This window comes from Coffea arabica, chromosome 11c, assembly GCF_036785885.1.
Source record: "Coffea arabica cultivar ET-39 chromosome 11c, Coffea Arabica ET-39 HiFi, whole genome shotgun sequence".
Classification (NCBI taxonomy): Eukaryota; Viridiplantae; Streptophyta; class Magnoliopsida; order Gentianales; family Rubiaceae; genus Coffea; species Coffea arabica.
In genome coordinates this window covers 5,804,834-5,818,513 of record NC_092330.1, presented here as the reverse complement: position 1 = coordinate 5,818,513, position 13,680 = coordinate 5,804,834, and positions in this window count along the sequence as shown.

Sequence of the window (13,680 nt, the reverse complement as noted above, 5' to 3'; positions counted from 1 at the left end):
CACACATGCACGCACGTTGTTCAAGTAACAATCCCAATATTCAAGTAGAACGATAAGGTTCAAGTAAATTACAATTCAAGCGAGACAAATAAAGAGAAACAATTCAAGGATATAGGAGCTCTCAGGAGCTATTTTCCACTTGCTTCGCCACGGCTCGATCTGATACCCCCTCATGATGACACTCCGTCATCTGGGTGGGTATTATATCCGTAGAAACATCATTTATTACTTCCTCCGGCCAACATTTCACCCTCTCGGATCCGTAACCAAACACGCACGAAAAGGGCGATACTCGTTGAGTATGCCGAACGAGATCTCAAGAGATCAAGTTTTGATTGTTGAACATGCACGAAAAGGGCGATAATTCACGAGTACGCCGAACAAGATCTCAAAAGATCAAGTTATGTTTTGTTATTCCCTTGGCTTATCAAGCTTCTCGACCAAGCCCATGCTGGCTCGAGTTGCAAGACTGGCTAAGAGAAGATGGGCGTCCCCATAAGTCGAGGAGTTTCACTCCACCCGACAACACGTCACGCACGACACGCACGGCAAGCACAACACGCACGACAACACGACATGTACACAAAAACGGGTATATTTTAGCCGACGAGGTTCACTCAAATCGACTTCGAAAACCACGTTAATACAAGTAAAGTTCAAGTAAAGGAGAGCGAGTGCGATAAAGTACACACTCGTCTCATTAAGCGATATTCACATATATAAGCAGGTAAATCAAGTAAACACGACAAGTCATGCACTTGACACTCACAATTAAAGAGTAATTGAGCGAGAGAATCGTTAGTTGTCCTCTCCGGGATTCTCTTCAAGACTAGCTTGAGCACCTGAAGCAATTGACAAGTATTTTTCACTCATAATCACGCATTAATCAAGGAAGGAGTTACACTCATCTAGACTTGACACTACCTCAAATCAAGAACCTTAGCCACTAAAAATAAAGGTTCAAAAGTGAGGTTTTATTAACACAAGGAAAAATAATTTTCTTCATGGAATCAAGTTTAAAGTGACCAATTATCATCAAGAAGGAATAACGGGTTTTCAAAATTTCATTTTCTAAGAAATCGGCAAATTTCAGCTTTGCACGTCAAACTTAGAAAAATCAAATCTTGTATTCAGTAGGTCTAAAATTGGAAAACTTGGTACCGTTTGAAACTACTTCCAGAGTACTAAAAGTTCCTAGAAGACACTTTTCCACGAGTGTAAGTGAAAGGCACTCAAATTTTTGACTCAAAGTTGGTAACTTGAATTACCAAAACAGATTTAAGTTGGTTTTTGGCCAACTTTGGAAATTCAGCAAAATTCACTTGTTTGGAACTAGCTTTTGAAATTTGGTACTCTTTTAGAGTCACAATCCAAGAGTATAATAAAATAAACGGAACGAGGAACGGAGTTTTGAATATTAGGATATGGCAACTCAAAGTTACCAAGATTCCCTTGTGAAACATGGGTTTTTTTCAAGCTCGAGTCATGAACTTTGGTAATTTATTTGATCCATGGAACGGTTATCAGAATAACATCATAATTAGCAGTATAATACTACCATATAAGGGTTGTCCCTCTACCAAATTTCATAGGAAAATATGCACGGGAAGTCACTTAACAAAATCACTCAAGTTTCCAAAATTTTAAGGCAAAGCTGCCTTGAATGTGAAAATTTCCTTTTCTAAACTTTTGATCCAGGAAAATCCTCTAAACATGGTTCATTTGCGTAGAAAAGGTTTAAGGGTCATCCCAGAACAACATTTGTGGTGATTAACACCAAGAGATTTAATTTGCAAGTCTACACCGAGCCTTGCATCAAATCTGTCTAAAAATCAAGGTTTTCAAGGACAGAGCAGGTGTCCTATTTTGATCATAGATCACTCAAATTAACTCGGAATTTGGCATGGTTTATGGCGTTGGAAAAAAAATTCATAGAGCTATAATTTCACAGAAGAAATCACTTTGAAATTCGGCACACAACTAGCTCGAATTCGAGCCACAAGTTGCAGCCTCAACATTTTGTTCTTGTAAAACAGAGAAACAGGACAGCCGAATTACAATGTTTGGTTTGGCTCACATACATGGAACCAGAACGTGCATTTTATACTGTTGGAAAGGCTGGGATGTCTAGTTTCAAATGCCGCTGACAGCACTTGATTTCAACATCGAAGCACAGAGTTATGGCTGAAATACGAAACTGGTCAGAGCATTACGAAAACAGTTTTCCAGATTTACTAGTTTCACGAAATTGATCCATTTGACCAACCAAACTTCAATATTTTTAAATGAAACTTTGTACACCATATCTTCAACATATAAGCATTATATACAAGTCATGAAACCCACAAAATTTTGCAAAAAGGGGTGCAATTAAAACAGGGCAAATATGAACATTTTTGAACTACACATCCCTTGAAGTCGAGACTAGCTAGGTATCATTAATTTACCCAATTAAACACTAAACTAGCATTATATCCATCATCAATCATTTCAACAGCCATAAATCCATGGGTGGGAGTTCATAGAGACCACCATCAAAATTCTCCAACATGAAATATAACAAATAACATGTAATTTTGGCAAATAATTCCACCACAATAAATCTGTCATCGCTAAACAGAATTCCAGCAGCTAATTGGTCATAAATCCAACTTGTTACTCGGCTAAAACATGATATTAAGTACTCAATTTCGGCATGCAATTACTTAGCTAGTCGATTAACATTTCCAGTTCAAGATTAAATTCAAACAACAGTTATAATCATCCCAAAATCCAGAAATTTGTGCAGCTCTTCCTCGGCTAAGCTAGTATGCGACAGATTTCTTGTTTCCTCTTATTATATTTTTTTTTCTTCTTTAGCCGAACTGATTAGCCTCAGGCAAGACTTACACACCTAGTTATTAACTAGTTAATCATAGCTATCAGTTCAGATTACTCCAATTTAAACAAAATTAAAGCTGAAATTCTGAATCATCTCACGGCACATTCTATTTTCACCAAAACAGATTTTTTTTCTTGCTCTTAATCTCATCAACGCACATAAACACGACATGCAAGTCTTAATCTCCTTGTTTTTACTTAGTTAATCGCAAATTCCTGCTCAGATTATCCCAGATTATCGAATCAAAGCTGCAAATTTCCAGCTCAACTCTCGGCAGCTCCCCATTTGTAAGATTCAGGGTTTTCGATACTTTAATCCATCATCCAAGAGCTTGAACATCACATGCAAGCTTATAACAGCATCATCTACCCAAAATCAGGTACTCTAAAGCCGGAAATTACCTTGGTTTGAAGCTTAGCTCACGCAATAAGGTTCTGCAATTTTTTTCTCTCCTCTTGGCTGCTATCGCACTTGGTGTAGCTGGTCTGGCTCAGGGGTTACAGCTGTGGTGTTTGTGGTTGGGTTAATCACAGCTGGTTGAAGGTGAGGAAGGGATGAAGCTCACGCACTGACTCTCTCATTTCTCTCTCGGACAGTTGCAAAAGTTGCAGCTTGCGCGGCATGCAACTCTTTCTCATTTTCTCACTTCACTCACAGCTTTACGGTTGGAGAAGGGAAGAAAGCTTTCGGTTGTTTATCTCTCGGTGTTAGCAAGTAGAGGAGTATGTAGTTGGTTCCTTTTCTTCCTTGTTTGCTCTCGGGTCTTATTGCTTAAGAATGACAAGATTGTTTCTTTTCGGTGGCTAGTGGCAGGCAAGAACAAATAAGGCTAGTTTCTCTCGGTTTCCTTCCTTTTCTTTCCTTTCGAATCGCAGATCGCAGAATGCAACTCCCTCTCTTGCACCTCGTCGATGATAACAAGCCGAAGTAAATGTTGTGGTTGAAGCTGAGATAAGGTGGAGGTGATTTGCGGTGAGGGAGAGGTTGAGTGTTTGGGAGGTTGTGTGTTGGAGTGGAGAAAATTGTATTGGCCGAATGGTTTGTGGTTGCATGGGAATTTTTAAGATAGTGGGGGGGTAGTTTAGTCTTTTCACATCTCCTCCAAATTTCTACTCGAGTCCTCAATTCTAATCCAATTCCAAAGTTTACCCCAAAAGTAATTTAAACGCCTAATAATGCACTAATCTCGCTAAAGTTTGGTTATCGAAATTTTTATGTCTAAGTGCGTTTAATATACTTGTATCGATTTTATCTAAAATTTATCGGCTTCGTCTTAATGTGAAAATTCCTATTAACATTTAACGTTATTAACTTACCTTAAAATTACTTGTTGGAATTCAAATAATTTATTTTGAGGTACTAAAATTAATCTGCTCAAGGAATATTAGTTTAACGCAATGGAAACTAAGTACTTTAACATTTTATATTAAGGCGACAAAATTATTCTATCTCCAGAGGTATTAGTTTAGCAAAACAAAACCAATTAATTTAATATTTTGGCACAATTGTTTTATATATAAAGAAATTGTTTTCATGCACTTATTGAAAAGCAAATAGATGTAATACTAGAATTTACCAAGGAATTAAGAATGCTCATGACATATGCATTGATATTTATATATATTTTCAGGGTTCTCACATGTGGTTTTTGGTTATTATTAATGGGGTTTCTCATGGTTTTTCTAAGTCCAGTCAGGGTCTTCATTAAAGAGACCCACTGTCTCCTGCCTTATTCGTTATTGGGGCTAAAGTTCTATCAACCTTACTGTACAACCAGGTTTCCTTGGTTTTAAAGTTTTGAATGGTTGTCCGGCTATAACTCATTTGACTTTGGTGGATGATGTGATTATTTTTCCCAATGTTTCCTCTGGATCTTTAAAAAATATAATGTATGTGTTGGATTTGTATTAGAAAGCCTCTGGACAGCTTGTGAATCCTCAAAAGTGTGGTTATTTACTGCATCCATGTCTAGAAGTGGCCCGAAGAAGGGTGATTGAACGTATTACTAAATATTCAAGGCAGCATTTTCCAGTTCATTATTTAGGATTTCCTTTGTATTTTGGAAGGTGTAAGTCGGCTTATTTTAGGGAGGTTGGTCAAGCCGTTCTTGGAAGAATTTTATCTTGGAAGTCAAAGTTTCTTTCGACAGCAAGGATGATGGTCTTAATTAAGCATGTACTTTCCTCAATACCTCTTCATTTGTTATTTGCTTCGATAATCCCTATCTTTGTTTTCAAGGGTATCCAAAAAGTTTGTTATCTGATGAGGGTCCCAAGTTTCATTGGCTTCGATGGTCACATTTGTGAGGACCCGAAAATTTTCTTATTTTTATAGAATATTACTGGAATATTTAAATGATTATTCACTCATTTTCTCTGAATTATTTATGTAGACACCAAATTTTGAATAAGTTGTATGTATCATCTATTTCATGATTTTCATTTTAGATTGCTTGCATTTTAGTTCGTTATTGTGTGTTTTGCACTATTAGTTGTTATGATATTTTAGTTTTATTCATTTTCGCCCTTTTAGTTGACCTATTTCATTTGCTTTTTATTCTTATTTACTTTTAGTTTTAGTTTTTAGTTTTAGCTTTTAAGTTTAAGATTAGCATAGAGTTTTTAGAAAAAGAAAAGGAAAACATCAAAAATATGTTTTAGTCATTTTGTTTTTATTCAATGCTTTCTTGAAGGAAAAATGAAAATGAAAAATCGAAAAAAAAGAGAAAAGAGAAAATTAAAGAAAAGAGGAAAAAGAAGAAAAATTCAAAAAAATAGGCTTTAGTTGGCTTGGAAAAATGGAAAGAAAGAAAAAGGAAAATTTGTTCACAAAAATATGTTTATTTCTTTAAATTCAATCTTTGGGCACTTTAGTTATTTTTATTAAGTTATTTTGAGAAAAAGAAAATGATGAAAAATGAAAAATTAAAAATTAAAAAATGGCCATTTTTGTATAGTTTTTTGTTTAAAATTATTTTTGTTTTGTTATTATTATTATTACCTGGTTTGTGTAATTTTGTTATTATTATTATTTATATTTTATTTTATCATTTCTGTAATTATCAAGTTGTTTTTAAAAAAAAAAAAATGCTCGTGGCATGTAAGCTGCATTTTGCCGCAGCTTGCAAAGGGATCATCGAGCGGCTCCTTAGCTGCAAATATCAGAAAGGGCTGGGGTTTAGGTTTTGGGGTTGCCCATACAAAAGCTAAGAGAGAGGACAACCGCAACGGGTGGGGGGAGAGAAAAGAGCAGACGGCTTAGAAGAAAAATAGAACAGGGGGCCGAAAGAGAGGATTGAGAACTAGCAGCGAAAGAAAAAGAAAAGGAGGAAAGAAAGTTACGAAAAGAAAAACTGGGGCAAGAGGGTAGTAGAAGAGAGCTTCCGTGAGAGATAGAAGCAGAGATTGAGGAAAAAACTGGAAGAAAAACCAGAGGAAAGAAATCTGGGGCAAATTTACGGCTGAGTGAGGGAGAGAAAGGAGAGAAGCCAACGATAAAAAAAGTGCTTCGGAGGAGTAGAAAGGGCAAGCTTTCGGGCCGAGAAGGAAAAGCTGGGTGTTGAAGGAGACAAGGGTTTCACAGAGATCCATTGCACCAGGATTTGGATTTGGTTTAACTCCTAAACAGCTAAAGGTAATCTTTCTTTGCCGTATGTTCATAGGTTATGTCATAAGCTTCAAAATCTCTGCTGCTATGGCCATGGCCACGTTCTTTCGTTTTCTTCTTTCCTTACACTTGCTATCTGTGTATTTGGGTAAAGAAAGGAAGAGGCTTTGATTCATGTTTTGCATCAAGCAATGTTTTTTTTTTTTTTGTTGCAAAGAGGGAGTATGAGCATGTAGAATACATCGATCGGAGTTTTTCCCTCTAGGACAATTTATCTCATGATTTTCTGTTTCTTTTTCCCGTACAAGACTAGAACTTTGTATTTAGTTGCTGAAGTTGTGAACTTGTAATCCTTTTTCGGGCCATGATTTGATGATTACGGGTAGATTGGCGTTTATTGGTATTTCAACATGAACCTCAAAAGCTGTCAATCTTCACGCATTTTTTTCCTTCTCTTCACGAAGTTGAATGGGTTTGGTCTGTAATTTTGGTCTGGTTTTTGGGGAGGGAAGTTTGGGACTTTGCTTTTTTCTTTCTGCGGATTTTAGCTGATGGGATTCATGAGAGTTCATGAGGTTTGTCATTGCTGTTTGTTGAATTTTATTGGCTGTGTAGGCTGTCCTGAATGCTATAGCTGGAGGTTGCATTTCATTTCCAGATTGGCTTGACCCATTTGAATCTGTATATGTTAACTATTGTGCTAGTTTGGCGTTTTTCATCTGATAAGAGGCGACGGGTATGAAACCCAGAAAACGCAGAAAATTCTTGCCGCAAGTTTGCATGTTTGTTTCTAAATTTTGTGCCTAAATTCACAGGTTTTACCTTTGCAAAGTAGGAAGACTGTTTGGAGATTTTGTTGGCTGATTTCAAATGTGGTTTAACTGATTTTTGCACAATAATTTTGCTGCAATAAGTTCAAAGTTTTGGCTTATTGCAGCGAGGTCGACAAGACTGGTTCCTTTGGGTGATTAAAATGCTGTTGTTGGTTTGATATTTTTCTGTTGGGTCTGTTCGTTGTTGGATGGCGATACCACTGTGTGCGTTTGTTGTAATTTATTGCAGCAAAGTGTGGTATAACAGCAGGCCACAACCTAAACATGGTTTATAGAATGAGTAAATCAGTCGATGCCCAAGTTCCTTTTCTTTTGCTGATTCTATGCTCGGTTTCCTTGTTGAAAAGAGTGAAGTAGACAATGGTATTTGGTTGCCTAGCTTAGAGGTTTGATGTTTGGTGCAAAAGTTTAGATCAAAGTCATGCATTCGAACCAGAAATATGAGTTGGTAAACAAAAATGCAGCAGGTTTCATCTTTGATGGCTGAAACATACGCTTGTTTTCCTCATGGTTTTCATAAGAACTTGCATAAAATGCTTCCAACAATCCATCAGAATTTGAATCCAACATGCTAGAATTTAGTAGAACCCAACATGTATGATTTGTGTTGAGTTGAGTTTTGTGGAATCAGTTGACAAGCTTGCATGTTTCATTTAATTTCGTGTTCATGGCTGTTCTCCTGCGTAAATGGAAGCCGAAAGTTGCAGAAAGTTTCAAGAGTTGCTGAATGGTTTTTGTTGCAGAAAGCTTTCTCGTAGACTTTGCATGGGATTTGCATGAAAAATTTCCAAAAATTGCACTTTGACCCCCCAAGTTCCCCTTATGCCACTATGACCCAACCAATTGAATAATGTCCTCAATTTGGTCCTTCGCAGCTTTTAATTTCACAACTTCATTGCTTGTTTGTTTCAATTGAATACCATGCTTTGTTTCAATTGCACTTAATTCATGACTTTAAGGGTTTTATGACCAAGTGAGCTTGTGTTTGCCAATTTTCTTTAATTTTCCCCAAATAAATTGGTACCTTGACCATTTCTTTTATTTTGGAGGATAAATAAGTGATTTCAATCCATTTAGAGCATCAATTCAAAGTGGCGGTATAATTTCTTTTATCCCTCTTTGTGTCTCTCCTATGTGACTCAACGTGCTAAGTGAATTGCATGTCTACTTTGCTTTCCTAGCTTTTCTTTAATTCCTTTTACTTATGTCATTTACTTTTTGTTTTCATTAAATTATTCTTTTAATGGGGTATGTGTACACCTCTTGGCTTGTAATAGATAGGGCTGTGGCGAGCAATTTGGTCCATTTTCCCTTTACCCTTTTTGTTTTAGTTAGTGAATGTAATAGGTTCATTAGCTTGGTTGCATGCCTACGTGTTACGTGTTAATTTGCTTTGTTAGGGCCTTGCATCTAGTCGAGCATGCTAAATGTTATGTGCTATGTGTTTACAAGTGTTTGGCATGCCTACTCGCTTTCCATAACCATGAATGAATGTGATGGATGAATGTACGTTTCCGCTAGTCCAACGCTAGTCGGAATTCATAGAATGGGCTAGTCCAACGCTAGACCCTTAGGGATTTCCCCTCGTTAGTACATGTTTGCGTGATCATTACATGTCATGCATTTTTTTTAGTTTATCATTTGGCATGCCCCTCGAACCCCTTTTCCCTCCATTTTAGGATTTTTGCATTTCATGCTAGTTATAGGGTTCATTTGCTTGAGAGTCCCCTTAAATATGGGATATAGACGAGTGTGGCTTTTTCTAAGCCTTAGCACGCTTGTATTCCCTCTATAAAAGGGCAAATTGAGTCACGATTTAGGTCTCCCCGTACCCATTATGCATGAATTCCCTAGGCTCATGCATTTTCAAATCCACTCTACCATTTTATACCCTCATCACACTTTCATTTCGACCATTTTAAATCCATTTATATGGAACGACGCCTCTTTATATTTTTAAAGCGTTTTGTTGAAAAATTCGCTTTTCGAAAATTTGTTTAGTCTGGAACGACGGGTGCACGTTTTTCTAGGCTATATTTGAATAGGGAGTGTATTAAAATTGGAGAATTAAGAACGATCAATAATAGATTAAGAAAGGTTAATTGAGGAATTAATACTCAATTCACGTGAGGACTCCTAAAATTATTATTTTTAAAGTGAGGACTCCTAGAATTAATACTCAGTTTGGCTCAATTAATTATCTATTTGGATTTTTGCCACGAATATTATTTTCTATCCTTATTAGACCTAAATATATGGAATTGTAGCTTCATTATATTTTAAAGTGACTTGTTTCAAAAATTAATTTTTCGGAAGCTCGATTAATGAAAATAGTGAAAACGTGTTTGAAAATTTTAGCCAATTGGAGGTACGTTAAGCTCGGAAAATTGGAGACATGTACAATGGTTTTAAAATAGATAAATTTAGGTTTAAGTACTCAAGTGATAGTTAGTGGTATGATCGTTATAAGAATTTCTTGAAGGTTTCACTTTATCGCGCCTAAATTGGAAATACGCGTTTTCACGCGTGCGATTAATTGAGGGACTTTAGACCATTATCTTGGGATAATTAAGAGTGAATAATATTTATATGAATATAAGTGCATTAGAGGTTTAGTGCACTAGAGAAATAAACTCGAAAGGAATCGAGCCCAAAGGCACCGTACGCGCACTATTGAGAGTTGACTTTGGGGCGATTTTTGCACCACACATTGTATCTTCCTTAGGAAGCTAAAATTTGACCAAACACTCTCTCTCCTAGTCTCTCTCTTGGCCGGCCATCAGCTACAACAAACAACCTCCAAGTTTCAAAATTTCTTCTCACAAAAATCTCACAAATCTTCACCCAAATCCTACCAAATTTCATATACACTTAGATCTACTCTTGGACACCACTTTGAGCTGCAAAAAGGAGCTAAAACTCACTATTTTTCTAGAGCAAAGGGGACCGAAAATTCTGCCTTGGTCTTCAACTAAAGTAGGTAATGATCCAACACTCTAATCTTGGTTTATAGAGGTTGTTTAACACCTTTAAGCTCTTGTATTCATATGGGTTGTTGTTGTTGTTGGAAAATTTGGAAGGTGGGCTCTATGAACTCCCACCCTTGTCTTGATGGCTGATGTGATGATTAATGATGGGTTTAATCTTGGATTAGTGCTTAAATTAGTGGTTTGTTGGTGGAAAATTGATGGAAACTCATGATGGTTGCAAAGGCCAAATCTGACCATTTTGCCCCTGCTTTGTTCGGCCACTTTAATGCATAAATTTGAGGATTTAATGGCTTGATTGTGTTTTTTACATGTTGTAGTAGTTGTATAAAAATTTTCATTGAAAAATATTGAGTTTTGGTTGGTCAAATGAATTAATTTCCCAAAACTAGTAATCTGGAAACTGTTTCGGTAATGCTCACACCAGTGTTCGTATTTTATCCATAACTCCGTGCTCCGACCTCGAAATCGAGTGTCGTCAGTGGTATTTGAAACTAGACATTCACACCTTTCCAACAGTATAAAATGCACGTTCTGATTCCAAATGTGTGAGCCAAACCAGTCGTTTTAAGAAGGCTGCCCTGTTTCTCTGTTCTGCTGGAACGATTTGATGATGCTGCAACTTTAGGCTTAATTTCGAGCCAGTTGCATGCTGAATCTTAAAACGATTTCTTCTGTGAAATTATAGCCCTATGAATTCATTTTCCAATACTATCAATCATGCTCAATTCCGAGTTAAATTGAGTGAGTTACGATTAAAATACGGTGACTGCCCTGTTCTTGAAAACCCTTGGTTTTGGACAGATTTGATGTGAGACTTGTCGTGGTCTTACTAAATGAATTTCTTGGTGCTAAACACCTACCAAATGTACCATGTATGTTCCTTAGACTTTTCTTGCACAAATGAACCATGTTTTGAGGTTTTCCTTAGCCGAATGTTTGGAAACGGAGAGAAATGGAGCTAAAGGCAGTTCTGCCTTAGTAAATTCAAAACTTTGGTTGATTGGTTAACCACCTTTCCGAAGGTATTTTTCCACGAAATTTGATAGAGAGATGCCCTTCATATAGGAGTACTATACTGAAAAATTTGGTACCAATCCAAGTCCGTTTCGACACTTAACTAAAGGTCCACAGTCGGAAACCCAAATCTGGAAATCGTTCAACAGTCTTGAATTTTCCCCAATTTTGAGCTACCATATCTTGGTGCTCGAAACTCCGATTCTTGATCTGCTTTTTCTGTTGTAAACCTTACATGCAAATCTAATTGGGTTACAAATTTCAGAGGCTAGCTCACAACGTGTGAATTTTACCGAATTTCCAAATTTAACGAAAAATCAACCCCGGCTCAATTCTGAGTGTTCTGGAACAGCAATTTTAAGCTCATTTTTGAATACTTTCTACTTAGATTCATGGAAAAGTGTCTTCTAAGAACTTTTAGTACTTTCAAAGAGCTTTCCAACGGTACCAAGTTTTCCAATTTTTGACATGTAGAATGTGAGATACGATTTTTCAAAATATCATATCAAAACTGAAAATTTTCCGAATTTCAAAAGAAGGGAGTTTTCAAGTACTTCTTATCCCTTCGGTATTACTTGAGCGTTTTATACTTGATTTTCCAAAATGAAAACTCGATCGCTCTTGTACTTTAAGAAACTCCAGTTGAATCTCGATTTACGAGTAATTGAGATTCGTTTTCGTGAAATTTCCTTAAATTGTACTAGTGTACAATCTTCCTTGATAATTGGGATATATGAATGATAATACATTATTATTTGCTCAGGCGCAAACGAGGACCTTCAAGAGGATCCTACCGTGAACACTTGAACTTCCAGAAAAATATTTCTTCATGAGTGCTCAGTGAGTGTCAAGTGTATGACTACTTGAACTCTATGGATTTGATTCATGCTTGGCTTACCTGATTACATGCTTAGCCTAGTTGGTTTTGAAAAATGGAGTCGAGTGTATATTTTATCGCACTCGTTCTCATTTGAAACAAATGACTCATGCTTAACATGGTTTGTCTGGTTTACATGATCTGAAATACATGCTTAAACCTGTCAAATGCTTGAATACATGACATGGTATGTTATGGCTGCATACATCGATGGAGTGAATCTCCTCGACACTTACATGATACATGGGGGACGCCCGAACTCATAGGCCGACCTTGGAACTCGAGCCGGCATGGGTTTGGTCGGGAACCTCGGTGAGCCATGAGATTCACATGATAAGCTTGATCTATTGGAGAGATCTTGCTTGGCATACTCGTGGAGTATCGCCTCATAAATGTCGTGCGGGCCCGAAGCGGTGTATGGTGGATGGATGAGAAGTAAGTGGTGATCTACGGTTTGGAAATATCAACTCGGTTGACGAAGAGTCATCGCGGGAAGATATACGAATGAACTGGCAAAGCAAGTGGAACTTAGCTCTTGAGAGCTATCATATCCTTGAATTGTTTCTGATTATATTTTTGGTTGGCATTACTAATTACTTGCAAGCTATTACTTGAATCGTTACTTGGGCTTGTTACCTGAACTATGTGCCTGCATGTGTGTTCTTGGCCTCACGAGCGTTTTGCTCACCCTGTAAATTTATTTTCCTAAACAGGTTTGAACTCGGAGGTGTACTGGAAAAACCCTCCTTTTGTACTTTTGTTAGGATTTCTATTACATTTGGGCTATGCCTTGGTTTTGGGTTGTACTTTTGGAATTGAAATGTAACTTTTGGGGCGTGATGTATATTTGGAAATCATGATGTACTTTGAACACCCGACGTGTGGGTTGGATAATGGATGACTATTGTTAAGCTTGAACGCTTCCGCATTTACTGTATTTAAGCTATTTACTTGTGTTGTGTAGATCGATAATAAGCTTGAATGGAATTGCTTGAGTCCTGGCGAGAGTTAGGCATGCGTCCCGCGGATACCCTTTGGTTCGCCTTAGGGAGAAGTGGGGGCGTCACAGTTGGTATCAGAGCATAGGCTCTAGATCTTGTAGTGTATCCTAGGCTTAAAGTTTAGGATGCTTGATTGTGGGATTAATTTGAATATTATGTGAACTAGAGGATTTATTGTATCCTACGGGTTAAAGAAATTGGTTACTTGAGAGTTTCTTACTTGGGACTTGTAGAAATAAAAAATTGAGAAATTAGGTGATATTATATTGAAGAAAAATATGGGATGAGAGATTAGTAGTGCAAGATTGGACGAATTTGAATTATTATTATACTTGTGAGTGTGGAAAGAAGTGAGGCAATTATTAGTGCTGGCTAAAGAGGATAAGAGACTGAGATTTGATGGTCAAACTCCATGTATCGTGATTGTGAACCCAGATAAAAGAGTTTCAAAGGAATAGAATGCATTTTCCTGCTCATT